The sequence below is a fragment of the Arvicanthis niloticus genome, chromosome 4 (assembly GCF_011762505.2).
Source record: "Arvicanthis niloticus isolate mArvNil1 chromosome 4, mArvNil1.pat.X, whole genome shotgun sequence".
Classification (NCBI taxonomy): Eukaryota; Metazoa; Chordata; class Mammalia; order Rodentia; family Muridae; genus Arvicanthis; species Arvicanthis niloticus.
The window spans coordinates 115,085,215-115,093,730 of NC_047661.1; the positions used below are offsets into that span (position 1 = coordinate 115,085,215).

General features: G+C 41.9%; 1 long non-coding RNA gene across 1 annotated transcript; it reads right to left on the reverse strand.

Moving 5' to 3' along the window:
- Window positions 1–1,594: 1,594 nt before the first annotated feature.
- On the reverse strand, window positions 1,595–4,769 carry LOC143441922 (uncharacterized). Its single transcript, XR_013109674.1, has 3 exons — window positions 4,682–4,769; window positions 4,212–4,319; window positions 1,595–2,390 (listed from the first exon to the last, which is right to left on the reverse strand). It is a non-coding gene; the product is annotated as an uncharacterized LOC143441922 (long non-coding RNA).
- Between the last annotated feature and the right edge of the window lie 3,747 nt (window positions 4,770–8,516).

Consider the following 8,516-nt stretch of genomic DNA (forward strand, 5'->3'; position numbering starts at 1 on the left):
CAGTGGTGCTATGTCAGCTTCACCTCAGAGTGACCTATCACAAACCAGGGACTTGAAAAGGCATTCAGAGAACCACAAGGGGCTGGGGACGTCAGACTATTTACTGAGTGGTAATGTAGAATGTGTGTGTGTGTGTGTGTGTGTGTGTGTGTGTTTCACACTCAACATTGAGTTCCCTCTCACCATCCAAATTGTTCTAGTCTGTCCTTAAAAAGAAAGTCATCTTATGTTTGTAGTAGAACTGTAAAGTAGGCATTAAGCCTTTCTTTGAACATTAACAGCGATGAGTCCCTTTACCCCTAAAGCAAAGCCTGTGCTTTCATTTCCCTTATGATGTCACACAGAAGAAGCCAGAAGAGTCGGGCACATGACAAGGCATGCATGTGAGAACCTTCTAGGCTGCTAGTGAAGTAAAGGGAAGAACATGACAGTTTGTTAGTTAAGCACAGGGTTACCTGTGGCTTAGAAGTCCCCCTGCTGGGTATGCAGACAAGAAAAATGGGAACACATGTCCACACAAAATGTCTACATGTACATTCATCCATAATATTTTTGACAATGACGAAGTAGAGACAATTTAAGTGTCTATCCAGTCGATGAAAGTATAAACTCAGTGGAATATATAGCAGTATAATGGGATGCTACTTGTCCATACACAGCAACAAAAAACCAGCCTGGTAGATCCTCAAAACTCTGAAAATAGACCGTACATACCATTGTTGGGTATACACCTGAAGGATGCCAGTTCAGCATGCTGTTTATTGTTTATTATTAAACATATAGCCCTGTTTACTGCTGTATATATCATTATAGCCAGGGAAAGAACGAGCCTAGATATCCATCAACAGGTGACCTGACAAAGAAAACATCATACAATGTACAATGGAATTTTATACAGCCAGAAAGAAAAATGAAATTGGGGCTAGAGAGATGGCTCAGCAGTTCAGAGCACTGACTGCTCTTCCAGAGGTCCTGAGTTCAATTCCCAGCAACCACATGGTGGCTCACAACCATGGAATCTGAGGCCCTCTTCTGTTATGTCTAAAGACAGCTACAGTGTAATCATATACATTAAAAAAAAACAAAAAAACAAAAAACAAAAAAAACAAAACAAAACAAAAAAAAACAACCAAACCACCAAAACAAAACAAAACAAAAAAAAAAAAAACAAAAAAGGAGTCATGATGTTTGGACATGACTAGAAATCATCACATTACATGAAATAATCCAGACCAAGGAAAGACCAAGGAAAGCAATGTTTTCTCTCATGGGTGGGACCTAGATTTAGAATAAAAAGAAAAAAAAAGTGGGAAGGAACTCTGTCTTATAAGCACATGTCTAATGGCATTTTGGCGTATGGCATCTCATCATAAGGATCAATGTCAGAGCCTTATATAGGACGGCATGAAGGGCCACAATGGGTAAACACCCGGAAACTTGGCCAGTGTGGCTCTGAGTCACCATGCCCAGGATTCCTGCCACCATTGCTTGTGTTCACTGTGGACAGATAATAATGTGGCTAATGTGGAGAAACCAACTCACGCAACAGACAGTGCGCAATTCTGAGCTATTTTATAGATAGGAGGATGCATTTTTCTTTAATTCAACAAGAATTTGGAAAAATTACCAAGATGTGATATAAACATCAGGCTGAAACAAAAATCTTTGTAACAAGAAGAGGAACCATTCGACGTGTCTAGAATGAATGACATATGCAGACAAATGAAAATCTGATTTCATGAACATATTTTGGGAAAAAACCTTCCACACAAGGGGAGGAATAATAGCTTATGTTAAAGAAACAGGAGACAGTATTTTAGCAATTAAAACCAGGAATGCAAAATGAAAGGTAGACCAACCCTAATAACATGGTAATGATTACAGTGGCGGAATGCAAGAACACGTCCAGGTGTCCTCTACCGACACAAGCATGCCTGCTCGTATCCCCTTCAGCCTCACCCGCTCCGCCTCGGTCATAGTCACTCCTTCCGTGGTGACAGACAAAGCTTTGAGTTGGTTTTGCATTTCTGCCTTCTATTTTCACGTTGGAGTTATTTCTGGGTGGTATGCTTTCCCTGTGCTTTAGGATCCAGCATCCAAACACGCACATAACGTTATTTATCATGGCTTACAAATGCTCGCTTTAAGTGAAAGGATTAGAGCTACCCCCTAGTCGTTGGCAAGGGCAGGCACAGGTTGGTTGGCAGAGTCTCAGCACTGTGGCGAGCCAACAGTCCATTTTGTTGGCTTCTGCTTGCTCGTTGCTGGTAGCCAACAAGACAGTTGTTCTAACCCTGCAACTCTTGTCACATATGTTCAGTGACAGCCACAGGGACACATATGTATTCTTTACTTCAGATGCATTCTTTCCGTCTTTAATTTTATCTGATCTGAAAACCAAAAGACTGCTTGTGAATAAGCTTTTTCTCCACATAATTGTGTGATTTTTTATTACAATCGTTTTAATGCACAGCATATGTAATCGTGTTCATGTGGAGATACTTTGAAGGACAACAAACTATGATTTTCACATTTTCAATGCCTATATCTTATGCCATTTTAGAAGAACTTGCAAGGTTAAAGCTAGTATAAAAAGTGATGTACTGACACACGCTGCCTGTGAGTGAGGCTTGAGAACACCATAACAGGGAAAGCAAGGTGGCTCAGGATATGACAGATTGTGTGATCCAATTTTAATGAAATCTCTACAATAGGAAACCTATAGCCAAGCAGTAGCTCAGGGATTGTGCAGGGATGTGTGAAGACTAGTGAGATGTGAGGAAGGTCCTTGATAAAAGGTCTAGGTTTTCTCTTAAAGATGATGAAAACGTCCTGAAATCGTGACAGCCACACACCCAAGTCTCATGGTTTGGATCAGATTTCCTGCCAGAATTTTAAAAACTTAGTTCCCAGGGTGGAGCATCTGGGAGGTGTGGAGACCAGGGGAGGTGTGTGTGACTTTGTAGGAGAAGCACTGGGGCGATGTCCCCAAAAGGGGTCCCGAGGACTCTGTTTCTCTTCGAGTTCTGGCTTATGATGTAGGTATCTTTCCACACCACCCTGATGGATGCTCTCTTCAGAATCCCATAGGGTGGGGGTTCACCATCAGCTAGAGAGCCAGAAGCCAAAATTCATGTTTCTCTTTGTAAGTTAATTTCCTCAGATATTTCATTATTGTGACAAAAAGCAGACAAACACACAATATAATAAAAACGCATTGATTCGTATATTTTAAATAGTGGCTTTCATGGTTTCTGTACTTTATCCCAGTGATAGATAATGTTAGCAAAGAAGAAAGCCACATGACCAGCCCCCTCGACCTTCCTAACAGGGTGGGAAGATGCTGAAACAGTCTTGCTCCTTTAGCAAAGCCTTTTGTTTTTGTGCTGCCCCCGCCCCCATATTTTTTTCTGCCTCAGGAAATTTCAGGGATGCTTAATAAGCTATTTTTTCTTAAACATTTGCCTGGGCCTTTCGTAACATGTACTATTTTTAATTTAGAAATCCTGTACTTTTAATTTTGTCTGGATTTATTATGCTTTACTTTTCTCAGTGACAACCCAAGACCCATGTTTTCAGGTTTCCACCACTGCATTTTAAGCATTCCCTCATACATCCCAACCTTCTTCCACGGCTCTAATCTTGCCATGTCTCCATTAACCTCATGGTTCAGACTCTTGGAGTGGCTGATACCTCATCAACTAGCTACAGTTCCACTGGTGCACCTCTCCTGGGGCTGAGGCAAGGAAGGCACTGGGGGCAGCCATGGGCTGATCTGATAATCCAAAGCTGAACCAGTGACAGCAAATATTTTAGTTGTCAGGAAAGGCTGATGGGTGGAAGTTAATATTGGTGTTCATACAGAGGCATGATTGCAGAGTTAGGTCAAGAAATTAAAGCTTGCAAAACCACACAACAGCTTACTCTGTTTCTCCATCAATGCAATAAATTAAAATGCTTACCTCTTACAAACTCAGCAACTTGTTGGTGAAGTAACTTCCAAGAAGGGAAGGAACTGCAAGTTAGAGGATCCACATGTCTCCTGTGTTTTGTTTTTTAATGCATCTAGCTTGTGGCTGTACAGCTCCCTCCCTGCTAGCTTAATCCATGACTTCATATTAAGTTGTTTGCATTTTTATAAACACACACAAGATTGCGGGTGGGAACTCAGCCAGGAGTAAGCAAGGAACTCATGGGAAAAATCTACTTACTTTCAAAATTCGTGCTGGAACTGATTGGCAGAGAGAACAACCACATGTGGATTATGGACGGTTAGCTGTGTAATCCCCAAAGAGCAAAGCACTGGTTGATTATTCCTGCTAAGAGAGAGAGAGAAGTACTGCCTGCTTCAGTGTTTCATGGACTTTACATATATTATCTCAAATTCTTACAATAAAGTTACAAGGTAGGTACCATCACTCACATTTCTAGGTGACAAAGCGGAAGGGTAGAAACCCTGAGCAATGTGTCAAGGCCCTGGGGATGTTACAGGTAGGACCATGTCCTCCACTCCCCATCCCCAGTTCAGGAAAGAGGGGCATGAGAAAGGAACTCAACGCACAGCCCAGCCTGGCATTGAACTTGGTTTCCTTCTGCGTCAGCCTCCCACATGCTAAGAGCAACAGGCATGCACTACCCTACTCCGAATCGATAAAACCACACCGTCATAGATCTGGCCTACCTGGTTACACAGCCTCATCACCTCTGTTCATTCCCTCACCTATTGAATCATTACTGTGACAGACAAAAAGCTGCCGCGGTGATGGACCTGGAACAATACAGGAAATGAGAAACATGTTTGAGATTGGTGTTGTGAATATAAATAATTCCGATGGCAAAGGATGAAAGAATGTTAGTAGAAGCCAACACCTATCTGGAAAACAATAATTTTCTGTACCCGGCCTCCCCAGTCAGTGGGGATAGCCTGCCAAAAGAGTTCCCCTGGGTCTCTGTTTCAGTTGCAGCTGTGACATCTTCCTCCATGTATGCTGGGCTGCTTTTGAAGTTACTCTAAAAAAGAATGATTTCTCTTTGATATGTAAAGTTCAAAGTGACTTTGTTAGACTAAAAGTTGAATAATGGCATGCAGGTGAAAAGAATTCTGGGTTCCTTGGTAAACTGTGGCTTCCATCCAAATCCCAAATGTTTGGATAAAATCAGGAAATCACAACATGGCAAAGTAGCAATGAATGGGATGGACCTCCTCTGAGTCTGGAAGGGGACTTTGATGCCCTTGGTTTCCTTGTAAAACCAGCATTTAATTCAGGCCAAGACAAATAACAGTCAGAGGACTGTTATTCATCTTTTGGTCAGGCTATTCAGTCAATCAGACAAGATCAACAAGAGATCTCCTGAGGAGAGATCTTACTAATATTGATCATTTGTTTATCATTATTGTCTTCTCTTCACCTTTGTTGTCATCATCACCATCACCACCACCACCATCATCACCACCACCACCATCATCACCACCATCACCACCACCACCATCACCACCACCACCATCACCATCACCATCATCACCATCAGATCATGATCATGAAAAAAGCCTTTCCCATGCCCTTCACACTATCACGTTGGGAAAGTTCTTGCCTTCAAGGGTTAGGAACGAGATGTTTCCTAAGTTGTCGCTTGCAGTAGAATAAGGAAGGGCTGATAAAGGTGGCCGACTCTGAAAAGGTTCTACATTGGGACCACAAAGATGTTCACATTTTAACCCCCAGAACTCATGAAGAGTTTCCCCCTCTGTGGCTAAAAGGGATTTTAAGGTGTGATTAAGAGCCCTGGGATGCAGTGTCCTGGATTATTCAGTAGCCTGACTCACCGCATCTTTCTGAAGAGTAAGGAATCTTTTCCAACTGGCTTTAGAAAACCATGTGATGATGGTCGAGTCGAAGAGACACCACATTGCCAACCTTTCATTATTTATCAAAAGTGCCCTGCCCTTTCTCATTGCAAAGCCTGTCTTATGGCTATCCACTCACCTTCCCTTAACACAGATGGCTTTGCTTGGACTAAATAATACAAACCAAACAGAATCCTGCAGGCCCACAAACTAATATGATCACTGTGGCTAATACCAAACTTGGTCATATTCTAGTCTATTGTCATTATTGCTAAAAAACAAAACTTCATATAATCTCCATGAACAAACTCATGAAGGGAAAGGATTTAGTCTAAGGCATGCATGATAATAAGGTACATGCTTCTAATTCTCACTCAAATTTCTGATCGTGGCTAAAACCTCAGATCCCTGAGCCTTCTGACTCCGTGGACTGACATTTGTTTAATAAGCTAGCCTTTTATAAGAAGGGATTGTCTGCCTCCATTCGGACACTACTAAAGCCACCCATACTCTCCCTATCCATCCTCTGTACTTTTCTCTCATTACTTCTCTGTCTTGCACACCACAGCTTGTTTACCCCATAGGACTCAACTAAACTTTATTCCCTGATGCCAAAGGCTAAATGCGCCAAAATTAATGTATTAATTTCATTAACTTATGTAGAGCATACTAGTGGCAAATTCACAGAGACCACTCGCTAAGCTTTGTGAGGGGGTAGGATTGACAAGAAGATAGTGAGACCTGGGCTTCGTGCCTATCTTATCATGGGCTCCCTTAGAGCGCCGGCTGCTGCTGAGGCCTCACGTGGCACATATGCAGTTACAGAGTTTTATAGCATTCCCTGAAGTAGAATACTTGGATCACAACTGGTCGCTGTGCCTTTCTACTTTGGCCGTCTGCCGAGCTGCAGTCTACAGGGACACTAGGATTTGGTTTAGTGGGACATGGTTAGGGGAGACACAGTCATTTCCTTATATAGTTAGACAGTTCTGGCTGATTTGGTCTAGTACAGCTTCTGCTCCCAGGGCATCTGAAGGAAGAGGATAGTAATATGTCCTACCCATCCTGGCATGGAGAGACATGAAGAAGAAGAAGAAGGAGAAGGAGGAGGAGGAGGAGGAGGAGGAGGAGGAGGAGGAGGAGGAGGAGGAGGAGGAGGAGGAGGAGAAGGAGAAGGAGAAGGAGAAGGAGAAGGAGAAGGAGAAGGAGAAGGAAGGAGAAGAAGAAGGAGAAGGAGAAGGAGAAGGAGAAGGAGAAGGAGAAGGAGAAGGAGAAGGAGAAGGAGAAGGAGAAGGAGAAGGAGAAGGAGAAGGAGAAGGAGAAGGAGAAGGAGAAGGAGAAGGAGAAGGAGAAGGAGAAGGAGAAGAAGCTAAGTAGAACCAGAAGCTGTTCTGTGGGAAACATCTCTAAGCAAAGAACAAGGCTCTCAAGACAGAAACTTTCCTATCAGGAACATGCTTAATGATGCGTTACGTACAATTATAAACTCAAATATATTTTATGGCTATCACTGAGAATAGATTTTATTTAGACACAGTTCTGTCACAGTGTATCTATGTGTGGTTACATGCTTTATGTGTTCTGCCAATAAGATGATATAAATTTTGACCAACAATTCTAGATGAGAATTAATTTTTAAAACTATCTGTTGAGAATTCGGTTTTTTTCATCCTATAGAAAGGCTTGTTACAAAATTGATAGAACTTAAAGAGATGATAAAGTAATATGCATCAAAAATATGTAGAAGATGGATTCTAAAAGAGAACCAGAGAATTTAAAAAATAATCATATATATTTCTAGATTCGGGGGTACTCTTCATACTTTTTATGCTCCTATGACGATTTCTGAGGCTGGGTAACTTATAAAGAACAGAGTCTTTTTTTTCCTACAGGGTGGGGAGTTCAAGGTTGTAGGATCCATCTACTGAAAGTTCTCACAGCAGTCTCTCATGGTGGAGAGCAGGCAGACAAGAGAACACACTCTAGTGGAAGGGGCCTAGTGGGAGTCACTCTCCTGATAGTGACAATAATCGATACTTCAAGGCCACACCTCTCAGCAGTGTGGCTTGGGGGATTCAGGTCCCAACACATGGACTTTGGTAAACACAATCAAACCACAGTAGGAACTTTATAGTATTTATCATTATTGTAATATTGATGATTTACATATTTTATTCTAAACAAATCTATATTCATATCTAATTTGGTACATTTTTTTTCCCGGAGGTACTGGCTGAATGTTGAACCCAAGACTTTGCAGATACAGGACTGAGCCACATCCCCAGCCTATATGATTTTTGAAAACTAGTTTATTACCCAAATTCAGCAATGTGTGCTTCATTGTCCGCTGAAAGTCTTTGTTTCCCTCGGTTTTGTTGAGTCTAAGGCAATACAGAGAAGGAAACCAACATGAAATCATGATAGTTCTGGGAGCTAGATTAATATTCTGAACACAAGGGTCAAATACAGATGAATTAGCGCCTACATCTTTTTCTTTACTCTGTCTCTGTTTTCAGAAAGCCCCAAATTAAGAGCCAGCTTGTTAAGGGTGTTATAACAAAGCGCCACCAACTGTGTGGCTTTAACCAATAGGAATTAATTTCTCATAGTGCCAGAGGCCAGAGTGTCAGATAAAGGCATCCACAGGGCTGGCTAGGGGAGAATCTTCTCT